The sequence below is a fragment of the Lactuca saligna genome, chromosome 4 (assembly GCF_052625555.1).
Source record: "Lactuca saligna cultivar CGN05327 chromosome 4, ASM5262555v1, whole genome shotgun sequence".
In the NCBI taxonomy this organism is placed as follows: Eukaryota; Viridiplantae; Streptophyta; class Magnoliopsida; order Asterales; family Asteraceae; genus Lactuca; species Lactuca saligna.
The window spans coordinates 152444949-152466363 of NC_136420.1; positions in this window are offsets into that span (position 1 = coordinate 152444949).

The following is a 21415-nucleotide window of genomic DNA, read 5'->3' on the forward strand; positions in this document are numbered from 1 at the left end:
ATTGTTCTCTCTGTCTGACCATCTGTCTGAGGATGATAAGCGGTACTGAGAGCAACTCGAGATCCCAATTCGCGTTGCAACTCGCCCAAAAGTAAGAAGTGAAGCGAGTATCGCGATCGGAAATGATCTTTAGTGGCACACCATGTCTTGCAATAATTTCATCCAAGTATACCTGTGCGTATTTCTCCATTGGAGTCGTTTCACGCATAGCGAGAAAATGTGCACTCTTAGTCAGACGGTCGACGATTACCCAAATGCTATCATTCTGTCTAGCAGTCTTTGGCAATTTGGTAATAAAATCCATGGATAGCTCTTCCCACTTCCATACAGGAACACTAAGGCTTTCTGGAGCTCCATAAGGCTTTTGGTGTTCTATTTTGACTTGTAAGCATACTAAGCATTCCTGTACATATCTTCCAATGTCTCTCTTTAATCCAAGCCACCAATAATCAACTCTTACATCATAGTACATTTTACTTGTGCTAGGATGTATTGATAGCTTAGAATTATGAGCTTCATCTAAAATCTTCTATCTTAATCCACCAATCATTGGAATCCATAGCCAATTCTTAAATACTTTTAATCCTCGTGGATCATCAAGTAGAACATCGGCATAATGTACCATTCCTTCCTTCTTTACATTTTCTAGCTTTAAGGCTTCAACTTGCCACTTCTCTAGTTCATCAAGAATGGTGAACTTCATCGTAGTGTGAGTAATAGTATAACACATACTATTACGATAAACTTTCCTGCTAAGTGCATCTGCAACCACATTAGCCTTTCCAGGATGGTACAAGATTTCGCAATCATAGTCCTTGATCAACTCCATGGCTCTTTGTTATCTCATATTCAGAGTTTGCTGACTGAATATGTACTTGAGACTCTTGTGGTCGGTAAATAATTGGCATTTCGTACCAAAAAGGTAATGTCTCCAAAGTTTTAGGGCAAATACTACTGCAGCGAGTTCAAGATCATGGGTGGGATAATTCTTTTCATAATCTTTTAGTTGTCTTGAGGCATAGGCTATCACTTTACCACGCTGCATCAACACACAACCGAGTCCCAATCTTGAAGCATCGCTATATACGGAGAAATCATCATCACCTTCTGGGAGTGATAAAATGGGAGCATGAGTTAAAAGATCTTTTAGAGTTGAGAAAGCTTTTTCTTGATCTTCACCCCATTCGAACTTCACTTCCTTCCGTGTAAGACTTGTGAGGGGTACGGCTATAAGAGAATAGTCTTTAATGAATCTCCGGTAATATCCCGCGAGACCTAAGAAACTTCGAATTTCGGAAGCATTACGGGGCACTTCCTAATTTTGAATGGCTTCGATTTTGATGGGATCTATAGATACACCGTTACTAGAAATAATATGGCCGAGAAATTGAACTTGGCAAAGCCAAAATTCACATTTCGAGAATTTAGCATAAAGTTTCTCCTTTCGAAGAAGTTCTAAGATTTCACGAATATGAACGGCATGATCAGCTTCAGATTTGGAATAGATTAGAATATCATCGATGAATACGATGACAGACTTATCGAGCATTGGGCGGCACACTCGATTCATCATATCCATGAATACATTGTCAAACTGAATGGCATGACAAGGAATTCGAAATGCCCATAACGAGTACGGAAAGCAGTCTTCGGTACATCTTGCTCTTGTACTTTCAACTGATGATAGCCAGATCTCAAATCAATTTTTGAGAAATAGCTAACACCCTGAAGTTGATCGAATAAATCATCGATGTGAGGTAGTGGGTACTTGTTCTTGATAGTCACCTTATTCAGCTCGCGATAATCAATGCACATTCGCATCGATCCGTCCTTCTTCTTGACAAAAAATACTGGAGCACCCCAGGGAGAGGTACTCGGTCGAATAAAGCCTTTATCAAGTAATTCCTGCAGTTGGATCATCATTTCTTTCATCTCGGCTGGTGCAAGATGATAAGGAGTCTTTGCGATCGGAGCAACACCGGGCACAAGGTCAATTCGGAATTCTACTTGTCCGTCCTGAGGAAGTCCAGGAAGAACATCAGGGAAAACATCGGGATATTCGTTAACAATGGGAATATCATTTACAGTTTCATTCTCCTTTCTTGAGATGTCAACTGTATAGGCCAGATAGATAGGAAAACCTTTCGATATGAATTTACGAGCTTTGAGGAAAGAGATTATTTTTAAGATTCTTTGTTCACCATAGACATGAATAGGATCCTCCCCTTCAATAGGAATGCATACCATATTTTTGTAACACAAGATTTCTGCATGGTTCTTTGACAACCAATCCATGCCGAGAATAATATCGAAATTGGGCAAGGAGATAGGGATTAGGTTAGCAAGAAAATTATAGCCTTCAATTTCTATGACACAATCCCTATAGATTTTATTAGCAAGTAATGATATACTTCCTGCAGTATCTACGTGAAATGGTTGCGCGAGTGCATAGCAAATAGTTTGAAAAGAATGCGCAAATTCATAAGATACGAAAGAATCTGAGGCACCAGAATCAAATAAGATGTGAGCAGGTCTAGAGTTGACAAGAAATGTACCCGTCATGACATTTGGGTCCTCACGTGCTTCCTCTGCGGTAATCTGGAATGCACGACCCTTAGCTTTTGGCACCTCCTCCTTTTTAGCTGGAGTATTCTTCGGTTGTTGGATAGGGACTTGACTTCTTGCTGGTTGTTGAACAGAAGCTTGACTTCCCGCCACTTGGCTGGTAAGAGTAGGGAAAAAACGCTTCTTGTGGCCAGTAATACCACATGCATAACAAGTCACATCCTTCCTTGGGCAAGCTGGCTTGATATGACCTTTTTCTCCACACCCATAACAGACAATGGATTCTTTGTCTGTTTTGCATTAACCCGGATGATTCCTTCCACAAACGCGACATGATGGTGATTGAATAGAAAAAGATTGTGACCTACCACGGCCACGAAAAGCACTCTGAGATAGTGCTTGCTTGCTAGGATCAGTTCGAATAGATTGAGATGGTGGAATAGTGGAAGCAGGAGTAGTTCTTTCAGTACGTGGATGCTTTGGAATAGTAAGAGTGGCACCACGTATTTCTAAGTCATGTTCACGCCTTCAAGCATAATCAACGGCTTTATCGAATGACAGAACATCCCGGTTGACAACGAAATCATGGATTTCGTGTCGTAGTCCTTCCATGAATAACTGAATTTTCTCGTCTTCAGTTGGAATATGCTTCGTAGCAAACCTTGCTCTTTGATTAAATTGAGTTTCATACTCATTCACAGTCATTCCTCCTTGTTTAAGCTCGAGGAATTCCTTCTCCAATCTTCTCCTCATATCTAGAGGACAATACTTCTCTAACACACGAGTCTTGAACAACTCCCAGGATAAGTTCTCCTGGTCACATCCATCCAGAGCTTCATATGTTGCTTCCCACCAGACTAAAGCTTTTCCAATGAGCATTGTAGAAGCATAAATAGCCTTGTCTTCATCATCCACATGAGAAACACGAAATACTTTCTCGGTGTTCTGAATCCAAGTTAGAACGATTATAGGATTAAGGACACCAGAAAACTCCATAGCACCACTACTCTTGAAATCTTTGAACGAGGGACGCTTCACCTTCCCGCTTGAAGATTCTCCAGTGACTTACTCTTTTCCTTTATCATCATTCTTTTTGTGTTCTTCGAGAGTTTGTCGAATAACACCGGTAAGTTTACCTAAAATTCGCTCCTCACGAGGAGATACTGGAGTATTCACTTCCTCGGGTTGAGGATCTCCACCAACATCAGGGGTATGACTACTTACTTGTTCAGCCATTGATCTGAAATACGGAGTAAGATAGTATTTTAGAATTTTAGTGTTTACTATTACCTAATACTTTTACTTATATATTTCCTATGGTTTGTATCCCTATACTTACAATGATTAAGTTCATATATTGAACTTCCTATAGTTTAAGTCTAAATACCAATTCGTGGAATTTAGTTCGCTTAAACTACTGCTCTGATACCATGGTTGAAAGACCCCAACTTTCGTATTTTTGAAAGACCCAAACTTTCATATTTCACATCATCATTACTCCAAAACATGCTATTTGCATATTCATAAAAGAAATATTTTACATTGATATAAAGGATTTACAAACTATTGGATACAAACCTTCTATTACAAAGTGTTATATATATATTACATAACTACCCAGGATATTGTAATTTATACAAACATATAAAGTAGTACAAAAGTACTATTACAAACTATTCTACATCTTTCAATAGTATGTAAACATACTATTTATTTATCACCTGCAATTGTTAAACATTGATAGGGTAAGCGGTGATGCTTAGTGAGTTCAAAAATAGATACAATATAATGTTATGTCATATATATATATATATATATATATATATATATATATATATATATATATACATCAATGTGGCAAAGAAAAGAGGAACAACAAGATGTATGTGAGATCATGTGACAAGCGTTCATATCAATCAAAGACATTATTCAAAGATATTCTTTTCAATTCTTGTTATACATCAATAAAGCTTTGGCCCAAATGGCATAAATGACATGCAATTTCTGATTAACATCTTGTTAGATTTCAGGCTTATAGTCCTATCTAACCATTTGCCAATGCTATAGAATAGAAGTCATTCTCTTACGGAGACATGCTCTACATGGCCAGAGGCTACGTACCAGTACCAACGTGAATCTAAGTCCTTTCACTGATCACATGGTCAAAGGTATTACAATAGCTATAAACATAGCGAATAACACGAGAAAATAACTCAGAATGATAATACTGAAAAGCACATAGCACATATAACACATAACACACAATTGTTCCTATATATTGAACTCACCTTAAGTTAACCGGGGGTTAAAATAGTAATTTAGATAGCACTTCGGCTTTAAATATGCCTTTCTATGTTGAAAACTAGGAGTTTGTTTGAAAACCGGGCTCTGCGAAGGTAGGGCTTCAAAACCGAAAAGATAAAATTTCCGGGCTTCTCGGGGGTCTCGAGACATGTTTCGGGTGCTAAAATTGATTTTGGGGCTTCGGGGAAAGTTAATATGAAGAAAATATGGAAAGAGGGGCTAAAAGTGTCAAATTTTCAAAGTTAGTTGGCAAAGTTCGCAGCCTCCCTTATATAGGGCCGAGGCCGAAGTCGGCTGGGAAGGAAGCAGGCAGCGAAGTAGCTCGGTGGCATTAGCAGCGAGGGCCACGTCGCATCTGCGAGGCTCGGATGCGAGGAGGGTGACTCAGCGAAGACACGCGGCAGCTGCGCAGGGCTCCAACGAGGCTCGGACGGAAGCGGATGCAAAGCAGCTCGGTGGCAGCAGCTGCGAGGGACACGCAAGGGCGGACATGTCTCCGGCTCATACACGTGGCACTGCGAGGCAAGGCCACGACTCCGGTGACGCAGCACTTCGTGCGAAATGACGTGGCAGCGATGAGGACTCCGGTGGCTGGTACTGTTCATGCGAAAATCTCGGAAATTGAGCCCCGAACTTCTAAAAGCCATAATTTTCGCATACGAGCTCCGTTTTTGGCGTTCTTTATATGCACGAGTAGCTAAAATTACGCTCTACAACTTTCCTTTAGGCTTCGTCGGTTAATTTTGACTTTAATTTTAATATTATTATTTTTAACAGACCGGGACAGGAAAATCCGTTAAAATTTCATAACTTCTTCATCCGACATCCGTTTTCGTCAGACTTTTTACCGTTGTACTACATATGACGAGAACTTTGATTCTCGTTTAGGATGTATCGGTAAAATATCGCTCGATCTAAAATTCGAGTTTTTAGCTGTCTACTGCTAAGTTGAAACTTCGAAAAATCATAACTTCCTCATACGAAGTCATATTTTGGCGTTCTTTTTATCGAATTTCTCGGTTTAACGAATACTACGAATTTCATTTAGATTACTAAGGCTAAAAAGTAGTTTATCAAAAACTCACTTTTTACGTCATTCGGCGCCGTGCCGATTTTTTCGCGGATATTCGGTTGGTCATAACTTCTTCGTTATAACTCGGATTTTGACGAGGTTTTCACCTACAATTTTCTAACGAGATTCTCTACCACATTAAATAATAAAATTTTACTTATTTAAAATTTCATATTTTCGCTAAATTTCCCTATTTGGCTTTTAATTGGAATCTCATAAGACTTCCAATATTTTCTGAGTGATTCTAAACATAGTTTTACTTCATTTCTAGTAAAAACCATCTGTTAGAACTCAACACTCAATTTTACATAATATTTCACAATTTTATTAATTACAAAACACGATTTTAAAACGTGTATGTTACACAATGTGAGTTCATACCCCTTGTTCTTCGGTTTTACTATGTTTTGGGGGAGGATATAGGTTGCTATGTGTTAGATCTATGTATTTGTTCATGTTTATGTGTGTTTTCTAAGTTGTATGTTGTGATTGTGTGAAGAACTTCATAGATCTAGACAATATTTGGAAACTACAACACTTTATACAACTTACTATAAGGATAAATGTGTTAAACATGTGAAGATTCATAAGAAACTAAACAAAATCTTGAAAAAAAGGCCATTTTTGACAAATAACCAAAAAGATACGACTTTCTTAGCATTTACGGTTTTTACATGGGTCAAAAGAAATCATTTTATTTTAAAAGTGGGTCTTTATGATATTAATGACATTTAAGGGGCCAAAAGTGTAATTTCGCAAAATGGGCCATATTATGGGCCTTTACGGTTATTGGGCCCAAAATGTAAAAATTAGGATTTTTGTGGACCAAAATGTCATTCTATACAAATTTGAGCCAAAAATGAAAATCTACGGTTTTATAGGCTGAAAATGACAAACATTACCGTAAATCAAAGCGGTGCCTAAGGACGACACGACAAGCGAATTCGTCATAATCAAGTATGGTTAAAACGGCTCACTTCGAAATCTTCTCCAACATAATTTTATGGAATACCTATAAAATATTGTGGATAAAAAACATACACATACTGTTATTCGGTCTTAGGGTTGAGACCACAACACTTTTATAAACAGAAAATATAGGATTTTATGGGGTAATACAGTTACGCCCGTAGATCCGGGCTAGTCAATTTAAAAATAATAGGGGTCGAAAACGAATTTTTGACAAAAGATTATTTAGAATAAATAATCTTAACCAAGTTATAGAATATGTCTCAAGGGTTTCGTACATATAAAGAGCGCCAGAATCCGAGTTATAACGAAGAAGTTATGACCCGTCGAAGTTTAGCGACGGAACTGGTACGGCACCGCGAAGACCTAAATAGTGAATTTATGATAGAGCGACTTTTAGCCTTAGTAATCTAAATGAAATTCGTAGAATATGTTAACCTGAGAACGTCCATAAAAAGAACACCCAAATCTGACTTCGTATGAGGAAGTTATGATTTTTCGAAGTTTCGGCTTAGCGGTGTACACCCCGAAGTTCGAGTATTAGATCGAGCGATTTTTAGCCGAAACAACCTAAACGAGAATCAAAGATCTCATTATTAGTAGCATAACGATAAAAAGATAGACACAATGGACATCGGATGAAGAAGTTATAAGATTTTAACGGACCAATCCTGTTCCGGCCTGTTAAAAATATAACTTTAAAAATAAATTCAAAATTAGCCGACAGAGTCTAAACGAAAGTTGTAGAGTACGTCTCCACCTACGGGTGGATATAAATAATGTCAAAAATGGAGTACGTATGAACGAGTTACAAATTATAATAGCATATTTACGTATTAAAATAAAGTATAAATCATATATATGTACACACACACACACACACACACACATATATATATATATATATATATATATATATATATATATATATATATATATATATATATGTATATATCATTAGAAAGGTATCGGCGACGCGGTCATTATAAGACTAATGTTGAGTTCTTTCGACATTAGTTTAGTATAAATATCATTAAATCTATTTAAAATAGTATTATGAAGGGGTGTGTTTAGTCATTTATATAACTATAAGGTCATTAAGTAATTATGGAGGATAGTTTTTGTTAATTCAATTACTATAAATAAGAGGCTTGGGCTCTCATATTTCTTGCACCATTCTCTTGATTCAAGAGTCTTTCTCTTCTTATCCCCCGAACATTTCGGTCCTTCGTGATTCGACTTATCTTAGTTTTAGTATAGTAAGGCGAGCACTGAAGCGCTGCACGAATCTTTCTTAGAAAGATTCAGCGACAAAGTTCTTCCCCTGCAGAGCCCGACTCCTAGCTAAAATCCCATTGTAAGTAAGTTATGCTTATCCTATTTTAAATATAGTTTATATTTAAAATTAGTATTGATATTATAAATTTGTAATAAATATTTGAGCTATTATTATGACTAATATAAGTGTCGTTATAATATCTTTTTAACTACTCGCGGTACGGGGAATCTAGTTTAAAGGGTAACATAGGGTTGTTGGATTTCAGAAGTGCTATACGCCAAAATGGTCTTGCCCTCCGGTGTTTTATGTCTGGCCCTGTCTATACATAGTGGTTGGAAAGTATTGTTTAAACGCTCATATAATAATAATAATAATAATAATAATAATAATAATAATAATAATAATAATAATAATAATAATAATAAAACTAATAATTAGTCACGGTAAATATTAGACTAAAATCTAGTGGTAATAATACTAGGTTTCGTCGAAGGAAATTATTTTAAAGTAAACGAAACGTTGTCCGAGTACCGAGTTACCACCTTCTCAGGTGAGTGCATGGTCCCTTTCATCTTACACATAGATATGAAGTATTTTATATAAACTACGTGCTATGTGTGCATAGTATATGTATACTTGCTATCTATGCTAGGTGAACGTTTTTTTTATACATGTTTTAAATGATTTGAATTGTATACGTATTTTAAATATACAAGTATGTTGGGTATGAGATGAGTAGATGAATGATGAAAGATAAAAGATGATGTGAGTAAACATTAGCAGCTATAGACTTTGTGCCTAACGAATAACATTGGCAGCTATGGACTTAGTGCCTATTGGATAAACACTGGTAGCTATGGACTTGGTAGATGTTAGGAATTGGTAGCTATGGACTTAGTACCTATTAGATAAACACTGGTAGCTATGGATTTAGTACCCAACAACTATGGAATTATTTCTTTACGAACGAGCATTGACAGTTATGGATTTAGTGCCAGTCCTATAATTCTGGAAGCAAAGGACTTCAGAATGAACGAATGCGGGATAGATGACTCTTAGGATAGATCCTTAAGAGCAAAGAAGATAATGGAGATGAGTAATTGGGTCGATTGTTTGATTGTTGAAACATACTAATTATATTATTGTGGGTTGAAAACCCTATGTACTCATTAGGTTTCCCAACCTGACCCACTCAGTTTATTTATATTACAGGTGTTGAGATGAAGTCACATTACACTGAGAGATTAAATAGATGTAGATCACTAGTGTAAATAAATGTAAGTTCTGTTTATGCTTATGTTTCTGTATTGACGATGACATCCCAAATGTTTTAAAACGAATTAAAAATACTTTTCTTCGGAAATGCTTTGATAATGTATTTATCATGTTTTGCTGGGAACAAATTCCGCAACAGTTTTATTAGAAGAGGTACTCTTATTTTTATAAAGCATAAACAAAATTGGTCTTTTCTGGCTGTGAAAATGGGGATGTCACAAATACACAGTTAAACAATATCTTTTACTTGTTACAAAAATATACATGGTTTTTATCTAGATTATATTTTTATACATTCCAAATATTGAAAGCACACATGCATAAATACTTGATTTCGATACATCACGTATAAAACATTTTATTTTAGAAAATATCAGGTTTTATGGAGTTTTACAAATAATTCAAAACTTTTCATTCGAATATGCTCATGAACTCACCAACATTATATATGTTGACGTTTTCAAAATAACTTGTATTCTTAGGAAATCGTTAAGCGGAAAGGTCAGCAGGAAGTGTGGAATTTGTTATATTTTGTTTTCATCATACATTAAATGTTTGGCTTGTAACTATGATACTATACTTGATGTAAACAATGTTGGTTGTATTTTGATATGTATGATGATGGTGTTGTCTTGTTTCAATTATATACATTGTGATGATATTACAAGATGAAGTCACGCTCAAGCCCCCGGACGTTTCTGCCGTCTGGTTCGAGGGTGTGACAGATTGGTATCAAAGTATTGTTTATAGTGAACTGACATATCTAATCATACTTGATATGCAACTATAAATACAATGGGACTAAAATACTCTAAATAAAATGAATAATTAGGTTGCATTAAAAACTATAACGCTAAAAGTCTCTGGAGGAAATGGAACACTTTGATTAAACCCGGACAGTTATGTAGCCATATTGGGGATAAATATAGTCTGATCAACTATATTTATTCAAAATATGACCAACATGTGTTTGTGGGTAATCCTGGCGGGAAATGGACCTAGAAGCTTACCTTGTATCGAAAACTTCTCAGGAACCCAAACCCCAATAATTAAAATACTATAGGAGTATTCTTGGAAAACTTATTACCCATACCTACTTCTCACTCCCAGTTTCTCGCGCAGTCACCATGGATGAAGCACATCAGGGCGTTCTTTTCTATCGGAACCTAGTAACCCACATAATGATTGTGGAAGACCTTGTGATGGGTCAGGAGGCAGACCCCGGTGTCGGGCCCGACGAGTACGTGGAGACGAACTACGAGTTTGGGGAATCCGATGAGAACTTGGAGGAGGGTGGAGACACTAATGAAGTCCCCAGTGAACCTCCCACTTCAGAGGTAGTACAAGATCACTCCATAGCACCACGAGATCCCGTAGATAGGACTTGTTCCCTAGAGGAGGAGGTTTCCACTCTTCGGCAACAACTATTAGCAACAGAGGCCCAATCCATACAGGCAGAGCACGAGAGGGACGAGGTACTCAGGGAGATGGATGAGATGGTTGACCTTGTAGCATGACATTTTGGCATGTGATTTTGTCACCATACCCACCTCATCGCGACTAGTACCTGTTCATGTAATATCGTTATGGTTTTCTTTTTATGTTTTACTCTATGTACTATCGACCATATGTTTAAGTGATTACACTACTCATAGGGTCGTCATGCCGTCGGATCATATGTTTTCCCCATGTACTGTATGCCTTTTTGGCAAATTTTCCCTGTATTAAAAGGATTATTACTAGTGGAAATGATATATATATATATATATATATATATATATATATATATATATATATATATCTTATTGTGTTGTTGTGATCTGCTATGTGTTCTATTACTTTTACTACATGTTGATTGTATGCACTCACTCATTTATATAAATCCAAATCACTCGGACTGTACTATAACCAAGAAGTTGTGAAACTAAATACATCGGGTGCTCAACATATTTCCGTTCTTTGACAGAAAGATTCCTCAAAGACCCAACCATGGAAACAACACGACACTGACTCCTCCAGAAATAAACTCAGTCGCATTCCAAGCAGTAGTGTCCGCCGTGGTCACTACAAAACTTGCACATATTCGCAATGGAAACAACGGAGAAGGAAACGGGCAGGGGACCAGAAGCACAAATCAGGGAACAAACCACGGAACCACAAGAACCTGTACTTACAAGGACTTCACCAACGCCAAACCTCGAACCTTCAATGGGACGGGAGGCGTAATAACCCTAAAACAACGGATAGAGAAGGTGGAATCAGTGTTTGAAATCTCCGGATGTACGAATGGGTGCAAAGTCAAGTATGCGGCCTGCACATTCATTGATCAAGCTCTATCTTGGTGGAATGGTCACGTAGAGGCCATGACGCTCCCGGTGGCGAACGCGATGTCATGGGAAAAGCATAAGGAAATGTTGTTGGCTGAGTATCGTCCAAGGGGAGAAATCCAGAAAATGGAACCAGAGTTGTGGAACCTCACGGTTCAAAACTCCGACATCGATGCGTACATATCGAGGTTTAGTGAGCTGTCTCTTTTGTGTCCCGGAATGATCACGTCCGAAGGGAAGAAGATTGAGAGATTTATCTGGGGATTGACTGCGCCAATTCAAGGGAACGTGATAGCAGCAAACCCGACCACATATGATAGTGCAAGGAGGTTAGCCAAGAAACTATATGATCAATAACCCAAGTCCTTCAAGTTTGACCCAATGTCAAGCTGGTCAAAAGTCAACAGTCAACGATCAACAAAAGTTAACGGTCAACCAAGTCAGCGCTTACCACGACGTGGAGCCTTATTAGCCATGTTGTGGCCTTTTTAGGACAAAACAGTCGGCATGTAGGTCCGTGCCATGTCGTGGAAACTGGCATAATGTCATACTTTTCATTAAGTGCTTAACCATACAGATCTAACCCCAAAACTTTAGATCTAGTCTATTTGTAACGTCCCGAAAATAAGACCCAAAATTTTCATTTTTAATTTTATAAAAACAATATTCCAAAAATATTATCAATACAATCCAGGTAAAACAAATGTAGCAAACATCATATCAAATCAGAGCAATTACTAAGCACAGAACGAGCTGGTGTGTGCTCTGTAATCATCCCTAGCCCTTCCTTTTGGAACTGGAAGTACCTAAAAGATAAAATGAGAACCGTAAGTAGAAAGCTTAGTGAGTTACCTAAAATACCACATACCATACATAATAAAAACATAAAGGGCCAAGCTCATCGTCGGGCCCCGCCCAACATCGAGCCCCGCTCGGTATACAAATTGGGCCCCGCCCAACATACATATAACATATATCAAATAAAAATATACACATACAGATTGGTCATCGAGCCTCGCTCGGTAAGCATACAAGTACATAACACATGCAAGAGTCACGCAGACAACTAGCATACTAACATAGCATAATCATGGGTCGACATTGGTGCCTTCGACCCGCAAAACACAGTGAGGAAACTCACCTCGAACTGCTGAATCACACTGAAAGATCTCTGGCTGTTGGTCCGATAAATCCTCGGGCTAACAATACTAAATAACATCCAATTAATAATTTGAATTCCAATCCATAACAATCAGACCACAATTAGGTTAATAAATATCATTTTACCCCTTACCCAGTTTGGTCCAAGTTTAAGGCCCAAATCCTAATCAGCCACCCAAGGCCCAATTCATGGCTCAATTTTCCAAATTGGGCCCAAATCCCATTGTGGGCCATCTCAAAAAAATTATCAGCCCAAAACCTGATGACCCAACAAATCCCAAAACAACTAAGCCCAAAAAATGGCCCAAACCAAAGCCCAAACACCAAAGTCCAATCCTACTGAGTACGCGGGGCTTACTCAGCTGTACGCCAAGCGTACACGCTTTAGGGCTTGTACACGGTGCGTACATGCTTGTACGCCCATCATACTTCCCCATTTAGCCATCTTCCACTTTTAACCCTTAATCCGTTAAGAAATTGCTCCAAAACGTAGATATGACTTCCTTGAGCTGGTTAACCACGTAAAGTTGCTAACTTTACGTTCATGCATGGCTAAATGAAGCTATTAAAGCTCAAAAGGACTTAATAGGTGACTTAATACATGCATAACTTTACGTTCATGCATGGCTAAATGAAGCTCTTAAAGCTCAAAAGGACTTAATAGGTGACCAGGGGCGGATTTCAGGGGGGGGGGGGGGGGGGGTCACCGGCAACCCCTGACTTTTCCGGTCGCAGTGGAATTTTTTTGACTTTTTCTAAAAATTTTATTTTTTCTATTATCGTGCAACCCTTAACTTTCTCGTGCAACCCCTAATGTGAAATCCTATGTCTACCTTGTAGGTGACTTAATACATGCATGAAACCATAAACCGCATAAAGCTTGCACCTTTATGCCTAAGAACCTCATAACGTGCTCAAATCTAAAAGGATTAGCCCTTCAAACGTCTTAACTCATCAATCAACTCGAAAAGGGACCAAAAGCATAAAAATCAAGACATAAAGAGATCTAAGCATACAAAATCCAAGTTATGAACTTGATACCTCCAAAGGCTTGCAAGATGAGTGGTGATTTTGGATCCATAAACTTCACACCAAGCAATGCAACTTCACTTCTCTTCAATCCCTTCAAAGAGAGAAAAACAAACACCAAATACTTCTCAAGAGCTCAAAAATACAACAATGGAGGATTAAGGTCGATTATAGGGTTTAGAAGAGATGGGGGATGGTAAAGAAGCCAGCCTTAGGGACTTAAGGTATTTATATAGGATACACCACCCTAAAATTAGGGTTTTTTAACCTCCGAGTACGCTAAGCGTAACCCTCGTACGCCCAACGTACGAGGCCACATCCTCGATCAGCTCCACCTTAGTATGCTAAGTGTACCATGTGGTACGCCCCGCGTACTAGCTTCTCAACTAGTACGTTAAGCGTACCATGTGGTACACCCCACATACTACTTCAAGGACCATAATTACAACAATTTAAACATACATGGTGAATAAGGAACATACCAATCATCCAAGTGTTACACTATTTCAATGTATTAATGGATAATGTTACCAACTTTATACATTAGGACTCCACCACAAGGCAAGATCTACAATTCTATGTCCAATAAGTCCTTAATGTGACCCAAACTTGTGCATGGACACAAGATGACTCCAAACATGGATCTATTCTCAATTATCAGAAGCTTAGAGACCATAAGAAGACGATAACAAGCTTTGGAGTTTCTCAAACTCCAAGAGCATCCAAGGAAGGGACCAAAACTACCCAAAATGATCCCAAACTTGAATCTAGAAGATGAAATGCCAAGGAAAGAACTTTATACCTTAAGTAGCTTAGAAATCAAAAGAGAATGATGGATCCAAACCAAGTCATTGCTTCCTTGCACCAATGTGAACTTCCTTATTCCTCGAGCTTCACCAAAATCCAAAGAATAAGCTCCAAAATCAAGAAGATAGGCTCTCAAACATGCGTAAAGGCTAGGGTTTCATGTTTAGGGGTTTGAGGTTGAAGAGGATGCCCTAATCCTTGAGTTTAGGAGATTAAATATGGAAGAAACCCTAAAAATCACGGGCATTGCCTGTAGTCGCTGCCACGTTGTGGCCTTCCTCTTGTCACGTCGTGGCGGCCATCTAGACACGTGTTTTATGCATTTAGCATGCCATGTCGTGGTGTTCCATTCACCACGTTGTGACATAGGTTTTTCTAAAAACCTTACTTCTGATCCCTCAAAGCCCTCCACCGATCCATCCTCGAAAATGAGTGTTACAATATATATATATATATATATATATATATATATATATATATATATATATATATATATATATATACCCAACATGATTGTATTTATATTTTCGTATTCAGATGTGATTTGTGTTAAAAATACATCCAATTAAATAAGCAGGTTTTATATAACAGTTAATTAGAGATACTATTTAATTAGATGTTAAAATTTATGGAATGATAAGTATGGGTGTTATTCATTCGGTTTTTTCGATTTTAGGTTTAATTGATTCGGTTTTTTGTATTTTTTTTTTGATATCTTAAAACCAACCATAACCAATAAATGTTAAACTAAAACAAAACTTACTAAACTTTTATGAAAAAAATACACTAATAAATAATATATTATATTCAATCTTCCACGTTGCGTTGTCTTAAAATGTCGTTGCAACCACACAAATTATAGAGATTTGTTAATATAACTTTAGTCGTATATTAAGAGGAAAAAATGCCCAAATTGTAATGGTTTGCCAATATAGCTTTAGTCGTATATAAATAGGAAAGAAATGAGCGAAAGTTCATTTGGCAAACCGATTGTTTTTAATACAAATTAGAAACAATTATAGAGTTATAATGGTTAATAATTAAATAATAAGTTATGAAAATCTTTTTTAGTAACTAATCTATAAATTTAAATATAAAATGTTAATTTATACATATAAACTATAAAATATTATATTAATTAAATAGTTTTTTCGGATTAACAAAAATGATGAAAATTTAACCAAAATCAAACCGAGTAAGGTGTACTTATTCGGTTAACCAAACCAAATTAACCGAAAACCGAATAACCCGAACCAAATAAATCAAACATTATTTAGTTCAGTTTTGTTATTCGATTTTGGTTTTTTATCACATCCCTAATAATAAGGTGACATTATTTTCAAGTGGTACGATAGACCAATCATTGAAAATGCTTTTGAGCTGAATTAACAAATATTACTTTTCCAAAGTGATAAATGCTACTCCAACAAAAAGAAACAAATTATAAATACTATCTTTTTATTACAAAGCTGAGAATTAAACATGTTCATAAATTTGATTGTTCAACACATGTTGTACTAATGCATAAAAATCTAAAACAAATTCAAGTTGATATACAAGTATACCACAACCATAAGGCCAACCGGTATACGGCTCAGGAACCCAGTCGTGGTCTACGTGACCACGGACAACGCTTGTGCACACCACCTTGGTGGTTCGTGGTCACCCGTTTTCATGATGGTTCATGTTGCACACAACAGATAACAATGCCCAATGAGGGCTCTTCTTTCTTTTGAACGTTGGACTAGTCGTTCCAACGGCTAAATTTAGGAATTTTTTTTACATAACAATTTTACATATACATAATTACATACCTAACTATACAACCTCATGTTTATACTATTCTTTTCTTTCTCTATTACACACAACCTTTTTACAACCAAAAATCATGGATCCCAACCAATATCCCCCCAAACTTTCGAAACTGCAAATCCGATAATGTTTTTGCGTTAGATACAACCCATCGCCAATTCTCGACCATAGAATCACCTCAAGCTGGTTTTGTGAATTTGTTTCAAACCGGTTCTCCTATCCGACAAACAACACTTTTCCAACAACAATATCAATATTTCCTTACCTACCAACAACAATTCCAATCACAACCACCACTTTCACTACCTTCTCATTCGCCGAATTTTGTTTCAGAAATGCAACCTTAACCACCACCACCTCAACCAAAAAAAACGGAAAAAAACCGGACCGAACCAGTACACAAGAAAGGGTAACATAGACAAAAGAGGAAGAAGAAAATTTAGCGGAGGCGTGGTTACCGGCTTCCCAAGACCCAATTGAAGGAGATGCACAAACGTTTCGTTGTTTTTAGGGGAAAGTTCGAATCAGATTTTATGATATAACGAGAAGTGAAAGTCGAAATCCCGACCAAATTAGCTCGAAGTGGCACGATATTAGATTAAAATGCACGGAATTTGGAGGAATTTACAGCAACCTCCGAAACATACGCAAAAGCGGGTCAAAGGATTTAGATGTCTTTAAGGTGACCTTGGATCAATATGAAAAAAAACAAGGCCGATCCACAAAGCTTTTTCATATGTGAAACCATGACTAAAATTGAAAGATGATCCAAAATGGAAAAACCAAACAGAAGGAACTCCACAAACCTCTTCCGGTTCAGAGCGATCAAGAAACCTCAATGCAACTTCCCAACAATCAGACGGGCGAACACACATCTACATAAATGATGACCCGATTGACCTTGAAGACGATCAACCTCTTTTTCGGCCCGTTGGAAGAAATAAAGCAAAAAAGTGGGTTCGTCGGTTTCGGGTTCTAGTGTTATCCGTCATTTTGGAGAGAAATTTGATCGATATGTCCACATTCAAGTAACCAATGTAGAGATGTTGAGTCGGGTGGAGCGAAAAATGATAGACGCTCAAACGTCATTCCAAGAGACACAAACGAAACTTCACACAAAAACCGATATGAAGATTTTGAAGATGAAAGAAGACGCTTTCAAAGGCGAAGATTTGGAAATATTTTTGGCAATGGAAGAATCCGTTCGAGCCCGATATAGGAATAGAGGGTAGTTTTTTTAGTTATGTTTGCCTTTTTTTAGTTTCTTTAATGTTGCATTTTTTTAATTAATGTGATTTTTTATGTAATGTAGTATTTTACATCAATGAAAAACTAGTTTAAAAATGTGTTTTTTTTTTGTATTTTTTGAATTAAACTGAACTAAAAAAATGATGTGGAGTGGTGTAGTGGTATGTATCCCATGATTTAGTAGTAAATGTGTGGTGATGATGTATCACCCACCATTATAGTAGTTAGTGGAGGGTATTGTGGATGGTCTAAGGTCATTCGGAATGCTCTTCACGAGTGGACTCGTGGTCTATGTGGCCACGAACAACAATTGTGAACACCACCCCACATGTTAGTGGTGGCTAGTGGTAGAGATGTTTAGCAATCATTTGTTGTGAGGAGTACTAATCACCACACTCAATCATTTTTTTTTTCTCTCTCTCTCTCTCTACCTCTCTCTACATTTTAATTAATTAAAAAATGTATATTTTTTATTTAAATAATCAAAAAATAAGAGGGATATAATGATTAAGTATCTCATAGGTTTAGTGGTTGGATGTGGTGATAAGGTGACACTTACCACAATAGTGGTTAGTAGTGAGTATTATGGATGCTCTAATCAATTAAAAGTTGTTGATGGAACAAATGAACAAAGATGAAAATGAGCAAACTCAACTTGGATATTTTATTTTAAAGAAAATTGTTGTTGGTTTTTTTAAGAACCCAAAGAAATACAAAACCTTTGAAAGATCATAATCTATAGAAGAAGATTTTAGCTTTAAGCCTTAAAATTATGTTGATAATGCTAAACCGTGATTTTCTCATAACTCAATTATACATTATACATACGTATAAATACAAAGCCACTTGGGTCAATACACACAAGGCTTACACAATGGGCTATCTAGAAATATATAGAACTAATACAATATAACATGTGATCTGCTAATAGCCCCTCATAGTTTTATCAGGAGGAGAATTCTGAATGTTTAAACTGGCTTTAAAATCGTTGAATAGTTGAGTAGGAAGGCCTTTGGTGAAGATACAGAGCAGAAGATGGAACGTGAAAGACACGAACATCACCCTAGGCAACCAGGTCACGAACAAAATGAACATCAATCTCGATGTGCTTTTTGCATTGGTGTTGAACTGGGTTCGATGTCATGTAAATGTAACGACCCAAAAATCATGGGTAAAAATTTCATTTTTAATATAGCTAAAACATTAATACCATTTAATTCAAACTTTACAAATCATCGTTAAGTAAAACATTTATAAGATTTCATCACAAAATCATTCATTGCGGAAATTTTAGGTGTGTGCATTGCGATCAATCTGAGCTCTTCACTTCCAAATCGATGATACCTGAAACCAAAACTGTAAACCATAAGCACGAAGCTTAGTGAGTCCTTCAGAGCATACCCCACGCATAATCCACATAACATATATCATATTACTATAAAAGCTATCTCTACCACATAAGCCCGAAATATAATCATATAAGGAAGCCATGGAAACCTTCCAGGGTCTTAGACCTAGTGCCACGGGAACCCCCACGTGGTCTTATCTGCCTTGGGAACCCCCATAAGGTCTTCCTACCAAACAATACAAAATGCAAACAACATATGAGCTAAACATACAAACATATACGGATGCCCTGGAAACCCTCCAAGGTCTTACACCGGGTACCACGGGAACCCCCACATGGTCTTAGCCCACTGCCATGGGAACCCCCACATGGTCTTAGCCTGGAAAGCCATGGGAACCCCCACATGTTCTTATGTCTAACTGCCTCGGGAACCCCCCGGGGTCTTCCATGCAAGTATCACAAAGACAAATAGCATACCAAATACCACATAAACAACTAGCATACTGCATATATAACTATTTACCATGGGAACTCCCGCATGGTCCTCACATAAATACATAATCAATAGCACATTCGCAACAATCATCACAACTAGATAAATGGGCCGGCCTTGGTGTCTTAGACCCATTGGTATGGTGAGAAGACTCACCTCTCGAATGCTGAACTGATAAGCTGACGTCAGATATATCCCACACGCTTCTTCTTATCAACTGCCCATAATCATCAGGTGATTAGCTTAACACAATCCCATAAATACCCTTAGGTCAACCGTGGACCAAGTCAAGGTCTACCACCAAGGTCAACAGTCAATGTTGACCTCAACTCGTCGAGTATAGCCAACCACTCGTCAACTTCTTGCTTGACTCATTGACTCACCGAGTCACTTGAGTGACTCGTCGAGTTCCCTAATGTTTGCGGCCGTAAACCCTCAACCGCAAACACCTGGTCGTAAACCCTTTGGTCGTAAACTCCTTGGCTGTAAACCCTTTGACCGTAAACTCCTTGCCCGTAAACCCTTTCGCTGACTCGTCGAGTTGATTAAAGGACTCGGCGAGTCCCTTTAGCCTTTCTTGTTATCGGTCCTTTCCAGTGGAAACCAAAGCTCCAAATCACATATTCAACCACTTATGGTGTAGTTACCACGTAAAGTTGCAAAATTTACGTGTTATGCAAAGCATCCAAGGCTAGAAACACTTAATAAAAGCTTGAAAAGGGACTTGGAGAATGAAGGGGGCCAAGACTTGATAAAGTTGGCAGCTTTATGTCCCCAAAGGCCTGAGATATCCAGATCTAAATTCATATGCTCATATCAAGCTCAAATCCAGGAATGATCCCAAACCATGCTAATAATGGCCATAAACTTCCATAAAAGGAAATCTAAGCAATAAAAGCCAAGGTTTCGACTTTATACCTCAAAGTAGCTGAAACACTGGAGGAAATCCCGGATCTACTGCCTTCCATTCAATACAAACTCTTCAAGCTTCAAGTTCCTTCCAAAAGAGAACCAAGAATCACTTTCTAAGCTCACACACACACACACACACACTTAAAGAGAGGGAGGGAACGAACTAGGGTTTCTCTGGACAAAGGGGGAAATAAGGGAGGCTGCAAATGAGACATAAGTCCTTTAAATAGGGTACCAAGCCCCAAAATTTAGGTTTTCCTTTACATTGCCTACTCGTCGAGTCGGGGCCTTCCAAATCGTCGAGTAGGGTCGAAATCCCACGATCCTTTAAAGTACTCTACTCGTCGAGTTGGGGCTCTCGAATCTCCTCTTCTAGCTTCCAAGCGATACGCCACCTTGCCCACCCAGGCCGAGATCCTGAACGAGCCTATATACTGAGGCCCTAGCTTGTCCCGCTTCCGAAACCTGATAATTCCCTTCCAGGGCGACACCCTCACCAACACGAAATCCGAAAATGAACGAATTCCTTGCAACCTGATCACATCTGCTTCATCTGAAATCTGAAGTCTCGAGGTGATCTGCCTCCCTGACAGACTGACCACATTGAATCATCATCGAACTAGTTCCACAAGAAATCCAGTCTAAATAGAATACTTCCCACTCGCAATACCTTGAGGCTTCCTAAAGAACAAAGTCACCGATCAACTGCGGCTAATGAATAACAAGCAATTCCACACACAAACCCCAAATCACTGAAGAACAATTGGGGACCTCCCTAGCCCCAACTTTTCTACCAACTGTCCGGAATACCGTA